The 20,305-nt window shown below is 30.5% G+C and overlaps 1 protein-coding gene and 1 long non-coding RNA gene across 3 annotated transcripts in view; one reads left to right on the plus strand and one right to left on the minus strand.

Moving 5' to 3' along the window:
- LOC114338034 (uncharacterized) overlaps nucleotides 1–20,305 on the plus strand; it is a 108,764-nt gene that overhangs the window by 49,288 nt on the left and 39,171 nt on the right. The gene's annotated exons all lie outside the window — the stretch shown is intronic.
- Nucleotides 16,152–19,993, minus strand: LOC126884036 (uncharacterized). The gene is made up of 3 exons (XR_007697812.1): nucleotides 19,538–19,993; nucleotides 18,830–18,983; nucleotides 16,152–17,037 (listed from the first exon to the last, which is right to left on the minus strand). It is a non-coding gene; the product is annotated as an uncharacterized LOC126884036 (long non-coding RNA).

Raw genomic sequence — 20,305 nt, forward strand, 5'->3', positions numbered from 1 at the left:
AAAGAGGCCAACAACTTATACAACAACAACAAATATATAATAAATTAACTATCAATAAACATTCCTTTCCTATGAAACAACAGTAACGAATTCTTAAATGAACACACTACTGCACTGAACAGATATCGATAAAGATGACAGAACTGATTAGAGAAAATCTAACGCAGGTTTGTGAAAATGACAGTGATAATTTCTCTATGTTGCCTAATTAGTTATTGCTCGATTTCTTGCTAGAAATAAAAAATTTTAGTAGTTCCAAGATTACACAAAATCTAGGCAAGGGATAAAAAAGTTTATTTGAAGAAAGTTTTTTTTTCTTCTTAATGGCGGAACAGGCTCCTTTTTCAATATTTTATTTAGTTATAGAGTAATTTTCACGTACTAACATATTTCTGAAATTGGGCTCTGTACCGCCATTCTTTATTATATTACGAATATGTGTGCTAAATATCTCGACAAAATATTCGAAATTAGAGCCGCAAACTTGGAACGCGTTTGTTGCTACCTGTTGATCGCTACTGTAGCCTCTTAATCTGACTTAATTACATCGGCAATTCAGACATTATATTATATATTTTAAAGTAGAAACTTTAAAATGATATTGCCAATATTTATGAGTTGCGTTCCTGGGGCGACTTTATTGAAAGATAGTTCATTCGATTACGTGAAATCAACTTTAACTCAATAATATCCGTCACAAAAAAATCATAGCATGTGGTCTGTCTTTAGAAAGACAACCATATGCAACGGTGACAGTAAAATTCTCGCGTTAGTGATTTCATAGTAAATCACGAGGAAAAACCAGGAAAAACCCTCGTGACACTATCCCGACGTTGTAAGTATTTGTTCTTGCATTTAGTTTACTCTCAAAACTAACACCAAATTCTGACTTTATATGTATGTTATTTTAAATGATAATAATATTAATAATACATAGATATATCTTTCTTTCTTTCTCCCCTTCCTTATACCCTTTCAGGTGTCGTATTTGGGTTTAATTTAGCTACATATTCACCCATCTCTTCCATTCTTTTCGGTCCTGTGCTATTAGTTTCATTTCTTCTAGCGTTTTCTGTTTGATTTTTCCTGCTTCTACTATTTGGACATAGATATATAAATAATACTAAAATTAAAAATATGTAGCTACTGTCCTCGATATGTTATTGACTTACTAATCGTGGTATTTTCTTTCTATTGACTTCCTCTTTTAGTATGGGTAACCACATCCTACTGCACTCTAACGAGGGAATTGCAACACAATTGGTTTCATTTAGCATAATTACAGCCGCTTCTTTGATTTTTCTCTTTTTACTATCTGTTTCTTCCAGGACTATACTTGGATCTCTCCACTGAACTTTATGTTGATTATCCCATGCGTGTTGACATATTTGACATCTAACAAATTCTCTATTTTTAATATAAGACTGATGTTCACTTATTACTACGTTTATTGATCTTGATGTTTCACCTAAATAAAATTGTTCGCATTCACAAGGTATTTTATAAAAATACAATTCTTTATTTTTTCTTGTTTATTGTTAGGTTTAGTTTTAGATAAAATAGATCTAAAATGTCTTTGTTGTTTTAAATGTTGTTGAAATGTTGATTTTTTTCCTACTGTTTTAAGTTTCTCGGAGAGTCCTTTTATATAAATATGGTATTGCCTTTTTAGCGCGGTGATACCGATTTTATCAAAAAGAATTTATAATCGAACATCAAAGAGATTAAATTAAAATTGTTTTAGAAAGGCAATCTACAATTTTAGGATTAATATGCGTATTAGCTATATAGTCCTGTAGCCAGGGGGGGTACAACGGCCTCCTTAATTCAGATGGACTTACCCAAGTTTTTTTTATATATTTTGACCCGTAGAATACGAATTTTTTGGATAACAGTTGATCCGGATGTCGATAAGATTGTTATAGACAAAGAACTTGAGGAATTACATAACAGCGATTTCTCGCAAAACAAAACATATTTCTGTATTTTTTGGGTCATTTTAAGCAAAAAATATTCCTACAAGTTTTTTCGTAGAATGCATAGTTTTCGAGATAACCGCGGTTGAACTTTCAAAAAATCGAAAGATAGCAATTTTTGAACCCGAATAACTTTTTGTTAAAAAATAAAGTAGCAATTCTGCTTACCGCATTTGAAAGTTTAAGTCAAATTATATCGGTTTTGATTATTTGCATTGCTAAAAATTAATTTTTTTACTGCTGAACAAAGCTATAAGCACATAGTGTTTCCCGTGCCTAATACATGCGTTTTAACGCATGCTACGTAGAAATTGCCTCGCTTGCACTTGTAGCTACTCTACCTACTCGTTAGATTTTAAATGAGAAATAATTGAAAACATCACTCACGCACTAGGTGTTTGTAGCTTTGTTTACCAATAAAATAATAAATTTTTAGCAATGCAAATAATCAAAACCGATATAATTTGACTTAAACTTTCAAATGCGGTAAACAGAATTGCTACTTTATTTTTTAATCAAAAGTTATTCGGGTTCAAAAATTGCAATTTTTCGATTTTTTGAAAGTTCAACCGCGGTTATCTCGAAAACTATGCATCCTACGAAAAAACTTGTCAGAGCATTTTTTGCCTACAATGACCCAAAAAATACAAAAAGATGTTTTGTTTTGCGAGAAATCACTGTTATGTAATTCCTCAAGTTCTTTGTCTATAACAATTTTATCGACATCCGGATCAACTGTTACCCAAAAAATTCGTATTCTACGGGTCAAAATAAATAAAAAAAACTTGGGTAACTCCATCTGAATTAAGGAGGCTGTTGTACCCCCCCCCCCCTGGCGACAGGACTAATAGTATATCAAATAAACTTAAACGCATAGGAATCTTAAAATTTTAGTTTGCCTTTCTGAAACAGTTTTAATTTAATCTTTTTAATTTTTAGTTTGGTGCTACTAGTTATATAAGAAGAGAATATTTTCAAGAGAATATTCTCGAGAACGGGAATATTCTCGAAAATATTCTCGGCCAGAAAATTTTCTGCGAGAACTTTCTATATTTACAAAAAGTAGATAAGGGTCAAATTATTATTATTTAAAAAATATGTATATTGTTTTTGCCAATTCACCTTATATATTTTTTTGCATCTTAAACATTATTATTCTTGAAGCCCAAACACCTACTTGCCGCTCCGCTCATGAAATGCTTCTTCGCTTTGGCCGGCCGGGGAATCACGCGATTTTAGTTAAAATCCACCAAAATCGAAGTAGTCGGGGTTGGGGAATCCCATGAACTACTAGCTAGGGTGTTTACAGTGTCAGTATTTATTGTTTTGGTGCCATAAACGTTCAAATATTTAGAATGGTGTTCATTTAAGCAGAGAAGAACAAGTTGAGGGAACTGAGTTTATAGATAATTTAGCAACTTTAAAATAAGGTAATGACTCGGCTGAAATAATGGCAGATTTGGCACTTTACCGATTTTTTTGGAAAACCATACGTTGTAAAATCATTTGAAAAACTAGATTCGATCGTATTTTGAAAAGGTACATATTTCGGAACAAAATGAACTAAAATAGCAGTTGATATATTAAGCATGCCTTCATCCAGTGCAGCGACTGAAAGAAGTTTCAGTTCTTATTGTTTTTTTATCCATTCGTCTAAACGAAACCGGCTTACTGCTGAACTCTGTATGAGTGAGTTGGCGACACGTGAAAAACAAAATCCCACAACTTCTCATCAGTACATTGAAGTGCAAAATGTAGATGACCATAGGATGAGCTAATGATGGAAATAGATTCTGAATCTAAGGCCTCATCTTTTTCACATTAAATCACCACATTCATTATTTATTGTTAAGAAGAAAATTTCATTTTTTTTTATCAAGTAAATTTGGTGTTTTCTGTTGTTTTTGTATTTTTTTTATACAGTATGTCCCTGTAAGTTGTATCCATATGGAAAACTTTTTTATTATTAATTTTACGAAAAAAAGTTATTCTTTTTAAAAAGTTCTGCATGGTCCAAAACCCAAGATTTAACCATCAGCTGTCAAATTTTATTAATGTTATACGAGGTATGTCAAAAAGTTTGAATTCCACTCAAGAGTAAAGTAGCTTTATTTTTCACAATATTGAAAATTGCTATTATGAAAAGTTGTTTGAAATTAAAAACTACATTCTAATATGCAATTACATCCTTATAATTGAAAAAAAAAATTGAAAAATTATGAGTAACATTATTTTCAGTTATTTCAATTCTGATAACTCTTTTATTATTAATTTTACGAAAAAAAGTGATTCTTAATAAAAAGTTCTGGATGGTCTAAAACCTAAAATACAACCATATTATATCAAATTTTATCAATTTTATACTAGGTATGTCAAAAAAGATGAATTTTGATCAAGAGTAAATAGACAAGGCGAAAACGGCGGGTTTGTTGGGAAAAATATTCCCATGAGATTTTTTTGCATAATTACATTCGTGCGACATCCCAGAATAAGGTTCAAGAAGTCGCCCACGTGAAAAGTGGGCCAAATTTTTTTTAACAATTTTTTTTTATTCAAATTGCAAAAATCAATATTTTTGGCCCGGACAATTTTTTTATAGGTTTTTTGGACCATACTGGATAAAAAATGTCTCTTATAATTTTTCTCTAAAATTGACCGTTTTCGAGTTATAACCAATTTAAAATTGAAAAAAACGAAAAATGGCGATTTTCAAGGCTTAATAACTCGGTTAAAAGTTATTACTATGAAAGTGAGAAAGTGACTAAATCAAAGTGTAATGGCCCTCCTACAAGATCCCGAAGAAATTTTTGTCATTATTTTATTACTAAGCTGTTATTTTTAAGTAATAATATTGAGCGCCATGCACGTGGTAGATGTCCGTAAATGTGAGTGCAAGTAAGATGCACAATTGAACTGCCGGAGTGGCATCTCTCTCGTACTCAGCATTTACAGGCGGCTACCACGTGCATGGCGCTCAATATTATCACTTAAAAATAACAGCTTAGTAATAAAATAATGACAAAAATTTCTTCGGGATGTTGTAGGGAAAGCATTAAACTTTGATTTAGTCACTTTCTGACTTTCATAATAATAACTTTTAACCGAGTTATTAAGCCTTGAAAATCGCCATTTTTCGTTTTTTTCAATTTTAAATTGCTTATAACTCGAAAACAATCAACTTTAGAGAAAAATTATAAGAGATATTTTTTATCCAGAATGGTCCAAAAAACCTATAAAAAAATTGTCCGGGAGAAAAATATTGATTCTTGCAATTTGATTAAAAAAAAATTGTTAAAAAAAATTTGGCCCACTTTTCACGTGGGCGACTTCTTGAACCTTATTCTGGGATGTCTCACGAATGTAATTATGCAAAAAAATCTCATGGGAATATTTTTTCTAACGAACCCGCCGTTTTCGCCTTGTCTAAAAGTACCTTTATAGTACCGATATTTTGAAAAACATACGTATTTTACTCTTGAGCGAAATTAATATTTTTTGACATACCTCATAAAAAATTGATAAAATTTGACATAAGATAGTTGTATTTTAGGTTTTAAACCATGCATAACTTTTTATTAAGAATCACTTTATCTCGTAAAATTAATAATAAAAGAGTTATCTGAATTGAAATAACTGAAAATAATGTTAGTTATCCATAATTTTTCAAAAAAAAAATTAATTAGAAGGATGTAATTGCATGCTAGAATATAGTTTTTAATTCCAAACAACTTTTAATAATAGCAATTTTCAATATTGTGAAAAACAAAGCTACTTTACTCTTGAGTGAAATTCAAACTTTTTGACATACCTCGTATACTATTCAAAAAATTTGATATTTGATGGTTAAATTTTAGGTGGTGGACCATGCAGAGCTTTTTATAAGAAATAACTTTTTTTCGTAAAATTAATAATAACAAATTTCGAGTTTTTCGAATAAAAGTTTTCGATATGGATACAACTTACAGGGACATACTGTATATATAAAGAATACTGTTGTGTCATCTTATAATTTTGTATATAATTTCGTGATCTTTAATACCCTATTACATCTGTAACAACATCCCTAAGCGCGTCATAGGGTTCATTCTCAAAAAATTCTCCATATCGAGAATATTCTCGAGAATATTCTTGAGAATAATCTCCGATTTTTCATTCTCGAGAATTTTCCAACATTAGGTGCTACAGACGTTCATGTATTGCTGCAGAGTTTCTGTAGGTATTAAATTATTACATGTTTTCCATTTTGCTGCTGTTTCCGTCAGGTGTTCTATAAATTTTAGCGTTCTACCTAGAATATCTCAAAATTATTTCGAGTATTTATTATGTTTCAATAGTTTGTCAGGAAAGTGCAGTTATATTTCTTTCTTTGCTAGCCTGTTGCTGTGAATGAATAGGCAGATTACTTGTTGTAATCTCCTAATAAAACAATTCCTACCAACATTAGGGGAGATATGCCTGATACGGCAAGGCGGCATACTGGCTTAGATGGCATATCTCGCGTTTTTCGTAAACTATTTGGTGACTTGTGTGACAGTTTTGAGTTCCTCAAGTTAGCATTTGCCAACATTGTTGCACTTATGCATGTTAGTTTTGTTTTGGCAGCAGTAGCCTTTGGAGTGTTTAATAAGTAGGACAATATATTTATTGGCTTTTCTTGTATCACATTATAATTCGCAAGTATTTACACCTAAGTTAAGTTTTTCAATTTTGTGATGTTATTTTACCTGATGCCTATCACGCCTGTATCGATTTATATCTTAAAAATGTGTTTAACCCGGGAGTAGTCGCGCTCACTTCTGTAACGTGAATAGTCGCGTGTTAGATTCTATCTCAAAATACGAATTTAAATACAGTAAAACCTCGATAGAACGGACCTGTATTAAAGGACTTCGGATATAACGGACAAAAAATCAGATCAATGTAAAAAAATTTGAATGCAAAAATATGAAAAATCGAATTCTGGGAGGAAAAACAACAAGGACAGGATCTCGGCACTGCTTTGTGCTAACGCCGATGGATCGCATGTATTTACTACTATAATTTTTGGTAAATCTCGTAAACCTAGTGTTGTCAAAGATATAATCATCAAAAGGCATCATCACTGCTCGTTTCATATTTATTATAGCTCTAATAGCGTATGGTTCACTAGAGATATTTTCAAAAATCGGTTTTTAAAGGATTTATGTACCTGCAGTGAGAAAATTTCAAGAGAAAAACTGGTAATACCGCCTAAAGAGGTGAAATGTTTATTAATTTTAGACAAAGCTCCTGCTAATCCCCCTGAAAGCATTCTAAATTCAGAAGGTGGCAACTTTAATTGTATGTTTTGCCAAAAAATACATTGCTTATTCAATTCGTTTGTCAACCAAATGAGTATATTGCAGAAAGTTTTTAGATAAAGTAGAAAAGTAAGAAAGTAGTGAACAAAACTTTATTCCTTTTTTAACTTACAGATTTGTACACTGTATCTAAATGCAGTACCTACATAATTTAAAAAAGAGTTGATTGATTTTAAACCTATTTTTATACAACGGACTTTCGGCTTTAACAGACATCCCGTCCCCCCAATTAGTCCGTTATATCGAGGTTTTACTGTACGAATTTACAACACATTTTTATTTTATAGTATTTTTATTTACTTGTTATAAGTAAACGTATGTCCTCAAAGCCATAAATTCCAAAAAAAGAAGAAAAAGAAAAAAAATAAAAAAAAATAAAAAAAATCCTACGCATTACAACACCCTTCCCCGAGGCACTTACGAATTTTTTTAAAGATTGCAAAATTTTTCATCAGGTTATCGCGAAAAATGATAAAATGTGAGATTCTATCTAACGGCGCGACTACTCGCGGGTTAAGAAAAATTAGGTTAAAAAACCGTCTAAATGCAATGTTTTTATTTTTCTCTGATTTTGGCTTTGGTTTAGAACTAGAACCTTTAGCCACGTAATTGTATAACTTATCACTAACTCAGGTGTAATGTGTAGTGTGTGTGTTGAGTAAGTGTCTTGTTACTTTGCAAAGTCGACGTCATTATCTTTGCAAAGAGACGCTAATTGTATCCGAACGTCTGCGGTCCCTCCGGTAAATGCAATGTTGCCTGAAATGGCATAGTAAGCAAGAGGATAAGATAGCGTAGGTATGCCCATAGTAAGCAAGAGGATAAGATGGCGTAGGTATGCCATCTTACCCTTACGGGTTTTTTACTGCATTAATTTTGTTATATGATTAGAGTTTTTCATTAAGTCGTTATAAGAGGAATTCGAAAGGAGAAAGTCGATTCCGTCGATGTTGAAACAAGTGGCGAGGAAGATGCTGCTTGCATTTTTTGTAATGACCTTTTTTCAATATCTCGTTCTCGAGAAACTTGGCTAAGATGCCAAATGTGTGGCAAGTGGTCATATTCCGGTGTGCCGGTGTACCCAGGACTAAAAAAAAATATTTGTGATTTATGTCGAGATTACTGCCTTAATTTCAAGGGTATGCCATCTCACCCACATGTATGTGGGTACCTAATATGGCACATGTAATACTTTAAAATTTGTTTTTTCAAAAGAAAACTATAATATGTACCTTATTAAAAAATAATGTTATATTCAAGTAAATGTTGCTCACTGACTTTGATTTTCATTACGAGTCTAACTCTATCGGTTATCGATTACAAAACATTTTAAAAAAGTATGCCGTCTCAGGCATATTTATCTAAAACTAACATCAAACAAATCAAAACTAACTATACTAAAATCACAATAAAGGTGCACTAGAAATAGATAAATCAACACACGCTGAGTTAAAAGGAGCACTTCCGAATAAACGCTCATTTTTTGAGACGTCGTATCATTTAAATTAATTTTTGAGACTTTTTTTAATGAAGCATCGTTAAGCAAGATATTTGAAAAGAAAATTATGCAAGTTTTAGAGTTTTATAGGTAAAGCTGTATTATTTCACATTTTTAAATCATTTTCAAACAAAATTCATTTATGTCTCTCTTTTCGCTCACACCGTACTTTGCCCATATTTGTTTTCTTTTTGTTACAAATATACGATAGCCTTAATATTCTTCTTTCATTTCCAATTTGTAAAATTTCTTTTGATCAATTATTTACAGAATTATTTTAAATTAGGTAACTCAAACGCGCGCTGCGTCGAACGCTGCTATACAGTGCGCCAATGCCTGTAGTCCTAGTAATGAAGCTTAAAATAGGACAAAACCTCGCAATTTTTACAGAATGGATCGTTTTGCTGAAAAATTTGAGAATAAGTAGTGGATAGTCCAGGGATCAAAATTTATATTATGCCGAAAAGCGCTTTCACCATGTGGGTGGTTGCCACCCCATCTCGGTAGTGGAAATTTTTTATTATATTTTAATCGCAAAAGTTGGTAAAAACATTCATTCTAAGCAAAAAACGTTCTATAAATTTTTTTGATAAAATTGATAGTTTTTGATGTATTCGCTATCGAAAGTATTAGTTTTATATCGGAAAAAAACCAATGTTTTTAATAAGTTTTGTGCTAACTCCAAAAGTTTTCGTTTTATCAAAACAACTTTTCTTAACAAAAATGTACCTTTTGGAAAATAAACAAAACCGTTTTTTTTTAATTTCTTTAAGACCAAAATAGTAATCGAGCTATATTTTATTACATGTTGGCTCTTCTTCGCCAAATGCTAAATATTGAAGTTTCAAAGTCAAAATAGGGGAAAACTATGCATTTTTCGAGGACAACCTGTTCAAACTAATTTAAAGTACTTAAAAATATCTATCTCCAGAAATAATCTCTAGCTCAAAAATTAAGTGACTTATAATGAAAAGAATGTCAGTCCCTATTTTTTTCAGCGAAAAAGTGATCGCAAGCAACACCCTAATCACCACCCGAATTAAAATAAGTCCTTGACCTTATTTAGTCTTTTTTATTTATGTATAGCTTCAAAAAGTTTGACCGGCTTAGAATGATTAGTTTTTAAAAAAAAATGCGAGTTGAAGCGAATAACGAATTTTTGTAGTTTGTAAAAATGGCCTCTTTTTCAGAATAGCAAGATTAGCATCAGAGATACGAAAAAATGTTTAAATATGAAATTGTAGCTTATTTAATTCCCAAAAATCTTATTTGCAAAAATTTTTTCTACGGCAAAAATTGAGTGAGCTATTGACAATTAAAACGTATAATAACATGCAAAAACCACCTTTATCAACCCTTTCAAAGTCACCTCTTTTTGCAACTGAGCATTTTAAAAAAATTTAATATTTATAGGCTTATAAATCTTGTAAAAACCTACAAAATTATTTTTTACCAAACTTCCTAAGATAAAACATAAAAAGTTACGGTTAAAAATCAATATATTTTTTTGAAAAAAAAAGGAGAAATCCAATTGGAAGCATCATAATGTAAGTTAGCGGTGTTTTTAGTCATTGGCCTTATTAATTCCTATTTATTTATGTATTATTAATAGATTCTAGAAGTGGCTTAGAATGATAAGTTTTAAAAAAACTGGTGTTAAAAGCTAAAAACGAATTTTTGTAGTTTGGTAAAAAATGCCATTTTCTTCAGAATAGAAAGATTAGCATCAGACATACTAAAAAGTGTTTTAATATAAAAAGGTTATTTAATTCCCAAGAATTTGGTGGAAAAAAATTTTTCTAGGGCAAAAATTGAGTGAATCGTAAATGAGTATTTGGAAAAATATTGTTTTTTTCTATACAGAACTAACACTTTCAATAGCGAATAAATCGAAAACTATTAATTTTATCAAAAAAATGTATAGAACATTTTTTGCTCAGAATGAATGTTTTTATCAACTCTTGCGGTCAAAATATTATTAAAAAAATTTAACCTCCCGAGATGGGGTGGCAACCACCCCCATGGCAAAAAGCGCCTTTCGGAATCATATAGATTTTGTTCCTTGGACTAGCCAATACTTATTCTCAAATTTTCAAGCAAATCGATCCATTCTGTAAAAATTGCGAGGTGAGAAGCTTCGGTTCCTGGCCTACTGTGAGACAGGTGACTTGAGCTTTATAATTAAAAAATTATAGAAGCTGTATAATTAATTTTAGAAAAATCTTTAGATAAGGTTTTTTGTGTAAAATTTTCCAAATATTTCAATGGCCAAGTCAGTTTTTTTTTTATATTTTCGTAGGTATTTAAGAAAACAACTAATTTCGCAGTTCATTTCTTTAATAAAAAAATAAGCAAACACTTTTGGAGTAGAACTTTTTGATATGTTGTTTAACAAACATTTCTTAGTGAAATTACAAAAAGTTCTATCTTCGTTGATTTTTTCCGTAAGCAAAAACTTCATTGACTCCCCTGTTATTAGTAATGAAAATTAACATTTTTGTTGATAGAAACATTTTTAGCATTTAATGAAAAAACTATGGCTCCATCATTGAAATATCTTTTAATTTGGACAAAGCACAAAAACAGAAGAACAACTCGAAAGCGAGCTTCCTTCTTTCATAATTTTAATTATCAATTTATTGCTAGTAATAAAAGAAAAATAATGCTGCACAACCCTTTTTAATGAAAACTCAAATAGACGAGAAAGGGATTTATTAAATGGAGAAATCGTCGACCAATTATTATTTGTATTGTTATTTTATTTCTAGATTAATCAAACAGTTATCATTGCATTAAAGTAAAAAAATTAGAACAGTTCATTTATCGAATTGAATTTACCCGACAGATAAATTCATTTGACTTTCGACAAATAAACACCGTATCGATAGCAAATGAATAGTCATCAACTACTTTCAATGGGAATTCAACTGAATACAGTCATAATTAAATAAATGAATAATTTAATTCATTAAAAATTAAAATAATTAAAATAATAGTAAAAATAATAAAAAAAATTATGATACAAATTTGCAACATTTTATTGCAAAATTAAGATCATATTGTGATAACTCACAAATAGTCTGGGCTGATTATCGGAGAATAGGCCATTTTTGGGAAAAGTTATTTACCAGCAATTTTATTGCTGGAATCGAATTATAAGATCCTATATATTAATAATATAGGTATGCAAAGTCCTCAGATAGTGTGCTACTTTTTTATAAACAAAATGGCGCCCGAAAATCGTGTTTTTTTCAATTATTGCTCTATAACTCCGAAGATTTTAATTTTACAACAAAAACACTCAAATAAAAATTCACCGTGATTAAATTCTGCATAGAAACGTGTTTTTCCTGATCTGCTCGGATGAAAATTTTCCTCGGAAAATGCGGGTTTTCCCAACAAAATCTCTAATTTTCAAATAAAGTTTTAGATAAGTAATTATCTACCATAATTAAATAATTTGGTGACGTAAAAGCCTTCTTGGATTATATTATAGTTCCAGAAGCTGATGAAAATTAAACGAATATTTTAGCAACAATTCAATTGTTAATTAATAATTTACGGTCGCAATAATAACCAAAATAATTATGATACACTGATCAAACTTTGAAATCTTATAAAGATGAGATATCTATTTAACATTTTGTCGACAAAATATTAATTTTTTATTTTTTTGCATAATCTTTAAATGTTTAAAAAAAATAGTTATAAACAAATTAACGTTTCTCAGAAAGTTTTTATTATATTGTAATTTTAAAAAATAGCTAAAATGAGCATTTCAAATATCTTGAAAATAAATGCTTTAAAACTTTCTTGCAACCATTTGCAAAAAAGTTATGAAACAGCAAAATAAACATACGATTACTACGGTGTTTATAATTTTTTTTATTTCTTTCAAAGCGTAGAAGTGAGTTTAAAGTACAAGCTAATTATTTACAAAAAATATCGATTATCAGTTTAATGGTTATATTTTAATTAAAGATTATAAATATATTTTTTTGTAATTTACACGCGCGAAAGTAGAATCATACAGTACTGTAGCTAAAATTTTCACTCGGAGCGACGACCGGCCGCGCAAGACGTACACTTTTATAAATAATGTATGCTGCGTGTCAGTCGCTTCGAGTGAACATTTTAGCTCCGATTCTGTATCAGGCCTACTTTTGCGCTAAAAATTACAAAAAAAGTATTTTTAATCTTTGATTAAAATATAACCATTGCACTAATTTTTGACATTCTTTCTGAGTAATTAGATTGTACCATAGACTCACTTTTAAGCTTTGAAACAATTAAAACAAATTATAAACAACGGAGAAATTGTATATTTATTTTGCTGTTTCATAACTTTTTTGCAAATGGTTGGAAAATTTTTTTAAAGCATTCATTTTCAAGACCTATGAAATACGCATTTTAAGTATCTTATAAAACTAGAATATAATAAACAATTTCTGAGAAATGTTAATTTTTTTATAACAATTTTTTTTAACTTTTGAAGATTATGCAAAATAATGAAAAATTTATATTTTGTCGACAAAATATTAAATAGGCATCACATCTTTATAATCTTTCTAAGTTTGATCAATGTCTCATGATTATTTTGGTTGTTATTGCGACTGTAAATTGTTAATTAAAAATTGAATTGTTGCTAAAATATTCGTTTTATTTTCACCGGCTTCTGAATTTATAATATATACCAAGAAAGCTTCTATTTAACCAAGCTGTATAATTATTGATAAATAATTACTGGCCCAAAAAATTTATTTGAAAATTCGAGATTTTGTTGGGAAAACCTACATTTTCCGAGGAAAATTTTCATCGCAGCAAATCGGAAAATACATGCTTCTATGTAGAATTAAATTGGGGTGAATTTTTATTTAATTTTTGGTGTAAAGTTAAAATCTTCGGAGTTATAGAGCAATAATTGAAAAAAATAAGATTTGTCGGCGCCATTTTGTTTATAAAAAAAGTAGCACACTATCTGCGGACTTTGCATACCTATATTAATAATATATAGGATCTTAGAATTCGATTCCAGCAATAAAATTGCTGGTAAATAACATTTCTTTGTACTTTACTAATTAGACCAGCGTATTATAACTATTTTTTTTTCAAAATTTAAAGATTATGCAAAAAAAAGGGAAATTTATATTTTGTCGATAAAATGTTAAATAAACATCTCATCTTTATAATCTTTATAAGTTTGATCAATGTGTCATGATAATTTTGGTTATTATTGCGATCGTAAATTGTTAATTTACAATTGAATTGTTGCTAAAACATTCGTTTAATTTTCACCGGCTTCTGGAATTACAATCTATACCAAGAAGGCTTTGATATCACTAAGTTATTTAATTATTAATTAATAATTACCTACCTAAAACGTTATTTGAAAATTAGAGTTTTTGTTAGGAAAACCCGCATTTTCCGAGGAAAATTTTCGTCGGAGCAAATCGTGAAAAACATATCTCTATGCAGAATTTAATTGCAGTGAATTTTTATTTGAGTGCTTTTGTTGTAAAGTTAAAATCTTCGGAGTTATAGAGCAATAATTGAAAAAAATACGATTTGTCGGCGCCATTTTGTTTATAAAAAAAGTAGCACACTATCTGCGGACTTTGCATACCTATGTTATTAATATATAGGATCTTATAATTCGATTCCAGCAATAAACTTGCTGGTAAATAACTTTTCCATAAATTTTGCTAATTAGCCCAGAGTAAAATAGATTCAGCAAGTCTTCATTATTTATGATTACTAGAAATCATCAGTATAATCAGACATAAAATTTCATTAACTCTCATAATAGTAATAACGCGCTATAAGAAGTAGTCACTTCTGTCGACACTCCCCAAGTGTCACGCACCGTTATGTATTATATTTGGTTTTTGAAATCTACATAATATAATAAAAATAAACTAGAGGGAGTCAGGAAAAATTGGAGGATGTCAAAAAAATTTTGGGAATTTAAAAAAAATTTAGAGTCACAGGTAAAATTGCAGGTTGCCAAAAAAATATTTACCATTTCACATTTATCTGGAATATTTCTATTTTTCTTATTATCTTGACCTTATATCAATTAATTTTCCGTTATTTCAGTTTACTTCTTTGATATCGTTTTTGATAATACAGGTATCTTGTCAATGTCTGTTCTTCGGTTCACAGACATGTTTTTGAGGTATTCTTTACATTATTGTTTATTATTGCGATTCGCTTTCAATATAAGGCTTTAATTTCAGTTTTTTTTCCTCTTATGAATCCTCATTCGCTTATGTTCGATGATAAAAGAGATATGTACTTTTATATTACAAATGAGGTATGCTACTTGGTCTTGTTCAATATCATTTCAAACCTCGAGAACTCCTGTTTCTACCTCTTTTAAGGTTATAAGGGGTGGCTAACTAAGTCGTAGTCTTCTGCCAATTATGTTCCAGAATTGTAAGATTTAATTATTGTAAATATTCGGTTACAGTTCGTGGACGTGAGGTCTTGCATTATCGTGCATTAGCAAAAAATTGTTACCAATATAAGGAGCCGATAGCACGGTAGCTAAGTCCTTCGCTATGTAAGATCACTGCTTGAACACACTCAAGTGTGGGTCAAATTCCTTGTAGAGCATTATATTTCCACCAAACAACAAAACAAAATACGGACTTAATTGACTCTTTTAATAGTAAATCAATTAATTTTCACAACAATCACTTTTTACTGTTAACAATTTGACATCCATTAAATTGTTAATTTCTCATAGGCTTCTTTAGGCCAGGCGCAAATTGAACCTAAGCGAGACACAACCTGCACCGGCGGACTGCGTAGACCGTTCTGCGCATCCTACTATCAGTTCATGCGTTCGCAGATCTAGCTTGGGAAGGTTTGTCATCGGCGTACAGTTTTCTTGGATCGTGGGACGCGTGACTCAATTCTCAGTTGTGTTTTTGTTTGCGAGATAGACGTTGAAAAGCTGATAGAACTCGTTCGAAATTATCCCATCGTATATGATACCAGCCACGACGATTATATGAGGACGAAATTAAAAGACGAGGTATGGGAGAAGATAGGAAACGAACTGAATACGAATGGTAAATACAATTTACTGTGATAAATAAAAATATTAGTACATATAATCAAAACCCAACACCGCTTTGTCATTAAAATTCTGCTAATTTTATTAGGTACTCGTAGATAAAATAAACGGCGATACCAGATATGCCTTTACAACAACACATTATTAGAAAAAAGGTTACTTAAAACGAATAGGCCTGGATCCCGCGTAACAAAAAAAAGTTGATTAATAGCAAGCTGAAAATTTGTTAATAGCGTAACGGTACCCTAATAACACAAAACATTCCATGAATGTTCCTAGAATGTACTCACAGGACATTCCAAACATTCCTGGAATGTCCCCAAATGCACACGAATGTCCCTGGAAAGTCCCTGGAATGTGCTGTGTCAGCATTTTAAATATTCTTAGAATGTTCTGTTGGAACATTCCATGAATGTCTACGAATGTTCTTTGGACATTCACAGTATATGTTTTAGACTGAATGTCTTGTTGGAACATTCCATGAATGTTCTTTGGACATTCACAGTATATTTTTTAGACTGAATGTCTTGTTGGGACATTCCATGAATGTTGGAACATTCCATGAATGTTCTTTGGACATTCACAGTATATTTTTTAGACTAAATGTCTTGTTGGAACATTCCATGAATGTCTACGAACGTTCTTTGAACATTCACAGTATATTTTTTAGACATTCTCTGAAATATATCGTCAGTGCTGTGACAATACCTCCTATATCTTTTTTCATGAGGTTTGCAGGAGACGAAAAACATTTTTTAAGGTCACCTCCTGTTTGCATACGTAAGTTCTGGCTTGTTTTGTAGTAAATAGATAGTTAAATTTACTGCAAAACAAGTCAAAAAATATATGAAAACAGGAGGTGGCCCAAACAAGTTTTTAGTCTATCTTACAAATCTCATGAAAAAACAGATAGGAGGTATTGTCACATCACTGACGATATGTGGCCATACCAAATAATGCATCCTTGATAAATATAAACATTTTTATTGCAAAAAATCTTTTCATACATTTTTTTAATGTAATTTACTGATATTCCTATAAAAAAATGTGTCACATTTGCTTTGTAAACCTTTCTTTTGCCTTTCATAGCCACATATTCCATTTCCTTCCTGGTTTTTTGTAGACCACTTCTCTCAGCTGATTCTAAAAGAAAATAAAATAAATGGTAATTTTTCTATCCTTTACAATTAACAATCAGAAGAAATATTTACAGGTAATAATATGCATATAATAATAATAATAAATTAAATAATATTTAAATAAACAATAAATAATATTTAATAAAGAAAATAATAAAACATTTTGTATTTTGACAACGACGTCCGATGTGGAAGTAGAAACCATAATAAAGTTATTTTTTCAAGTAAATTCTGGCTTATTTCCCCATTAAAATAGTTACAATAATTACAAAAATGCCACAAAGAAATAGCTTTTTCACAAACTAATAAGTATTTTGTTTTATTATATTTATTGTTTTTATTATTTACTTTAACTTAAGATTATAACTTAATTCTTGTTTTCTATTTCTGATGTTTTTATTTATTTGCATTCAATATTAATCTGTTTTCTTGTATAATCTACTTCGCAATAATTATGTGATATATTGGACTTAAAATGAATTCAAAAATTTTTTGTAATTGGGCAACAATGTCAACTTAGATCTCTGATGTAGATAATGAAGAACAACGATATCTACAGTTGGAAAAATGAAAGAATATGGCTTTTCATCAATTGTCATTTGTTTCGAGCTTCTGTCATGTGTCACATAATATTAATATATCTAGTCATATGTCTTTGGTTTGTATCTATTATTGTATATACCAATAACGTATGTCGTAGATATATTAATATTATGTGACACATGACAAAAGCTCGAAACAAATGACTGTGAATGAAAAGCCCTATAGGGATTTTCATTCACAGTCATTTGTTTCGAGCTTCTGTCATGTGTCACATAATATTAATATATCTACGTCATACGTTATTGGCATATACCCATGATACACACCAAAGACGTATGACGTAGATATATTAATATTATGTGACACATGACAGAAGCTCGAAACAAATGACAATCGATGAAAAGCCCTATACCCATGAACGATCACATCAATCACTTATTTTGTATTTGCTATCTTTTTCTATTTTAGAACAAATAGAAAATGATATAAAAACATTAAAAATAAAAAACTGGAGAAAAAAAGCACGAAACAGATCAGAGTGGAGAAGAATCCTGGAACAGGCCAAGACCCAGAAAGGGCTGTCGAGCCAATGATGATGATGATCTTTTTCTATAGGTAACAAACGTTTGTGATTTATAGAAAAAGACAGCAAATAGGGCTTTTCATCAACTGTCATTTGTTTCGAGCTTCTGTCATGTGTCACATAATATTAATATATCTACGTCATACGTCTTTGGTTTGTATCATTGGTATATGCCAATAACTTATGACATAGATATAGTAATATTGTGTGACACATGACAGAAGCTCGAAACAAATGACTGTGAATGAAAAGCCCTATACAAAATAAGTGATTGATGTGATCGTTCATGGTTATAGGGTTTTTCATTCAGTCATTTGTTTCGAGCTTCTGTCATGTGTCACATAATATTAATATATCTACGTCATACGTTATTGATATAATCAATGATACAAACCAAAGACGTATGACGTAGATATATTAATATATGTGACACATGACAGAAGCTCGAAACAAATGACAATGAACAAAGCCCTATATTGCTTTTCATCGATTGTCATTTGTTTCGAGCTTCTGTCATATGTTATATAATCTGTGTATAATATTAATACAACACGGATTATACGACATATGACAGTAGCTCGAAACAAATGACTGTAAATGAAAAGCCCTATTCTTTAATTTTTCCAACTGTATATTGTAATTGTATTCTTAATTGGGTTAAGCATATTACCTGTGTGATATAAGCTATTGGAACAGCACAGTCTCTCAAACGGTTGAAAGTGAAGTTCTGTCAATATCTTTTTCTAAAAAATGTTTTGAACATACTGCTCTATTAACAAATCTGATCAATACTTCATGCCTTCTTTGCAGGATCTTCTGGAAAGCTAAAAATACAAAATATATGCATTACTGAGCATTATTAACAAATTTTAGTTTTAAATAAAAAATATGATTATTGAACTCACAAAATATTATAAAAAGCAGCTTAGAAATTGTTTATTAGTATAGTCGTTTCCCTAGCCACAACTGGCTAGTGATTTTAGTAGGTAATTTTTTTGTTTTTGGCCATTTTTGCCAAAATTACTAACTATTTAGTTATTTTTTTGCCAATTTTACCAAATTGTCAAAATTATTTACTAAAATCACTAGCCAGTTGTGTCTGAGACTAAGTTTAGCGAATCGACTGTACTATTCATACTGTGTATTCATTAGTTGGTACTATTATAGTGTGTGGTCTACCATCCTGTTTATAAACGCATACATTAGCAAAAACGCAAAAAAAAATTTAATTTTACAAATAATCCGTTTGTTATTAACTCTATTTACTATTTTAGTTAGGAATAAGCAAGTTTGTGGCTTATTCGCAATTATTAAAATAATAAATGGATATTTTCTGAAATAGGGGCATGCCTTTGTTTACATATTTGCATATACTAACCTTTGAAACATTATTCCTGCAGATTTTTTATCTACATTGCTTCTGCTACTCCAACTGATTTTATGCACTATATTAATAATACTATTAAAGTTATTATAAAAGTATCCGAATTAAAAAATATTCTTAAAAAGCACAAATAAAAACAAACAACGATCACGCACGGCAAGGTGGCCAAGGCCAAGATGCATGTCAAGATGGCCGAAGCACCGAAGTCTGAAGTGAGGTCATTGGTCGTTTTTAGTCACGTGATGCCCTCTCTAAGCACCATGCACAAATACATGCGCCGTGAATTTGAAAATGAACATATAGGAACATTGGTAGTATGTTCACAGAATGTCTTATGGTAACATTCCACGAATAATTTAATCAGATGTTCACCGAATGTTCCCTAAATGTCCAGGACATTCAAATATTGATAGAACTTTGGTAGTACATTCCTGGAATGTTGTGTGTTGTTAGGGTATCTGCTCGGACAAACTTTAATATATGGAAATACTGGAACAGGGGAAGTTTTAATTGTGGAACAGGTTAACTGTGGAACAAGATTTGGAACGTCAGACTACAAAAACTTCCCATGTATTTTATCGGACAGAACTTTCAATTGATTTCTTACCCTTTCATTAAACTCTCATGCAAAAATTAGACTGCTATTTATCACCTGACATAATTCCTCTCATTTAACATGTTCTACGTGTCGGACTTACTAAAATGCACAGTTGGTGATAAATAGCAGTCTGATTTTTGCATGAGAATTTAATGAAAGGGTAA

This window comes from Diabrotica virgifera, chromosome 4 (assembly GCF_917563875.1).
Source record: "Diabrotica virgifera virgifera chromosome 4, PGI_DIABVI_V3a".
In the NCBI taxonomy this organism is placed as follows: Eukaryota; Metazoa; Arthropoda; class Insecta; order Coleoptera; family Chrysomelidae; genus Diabrotica; species Diabrotica virgifera.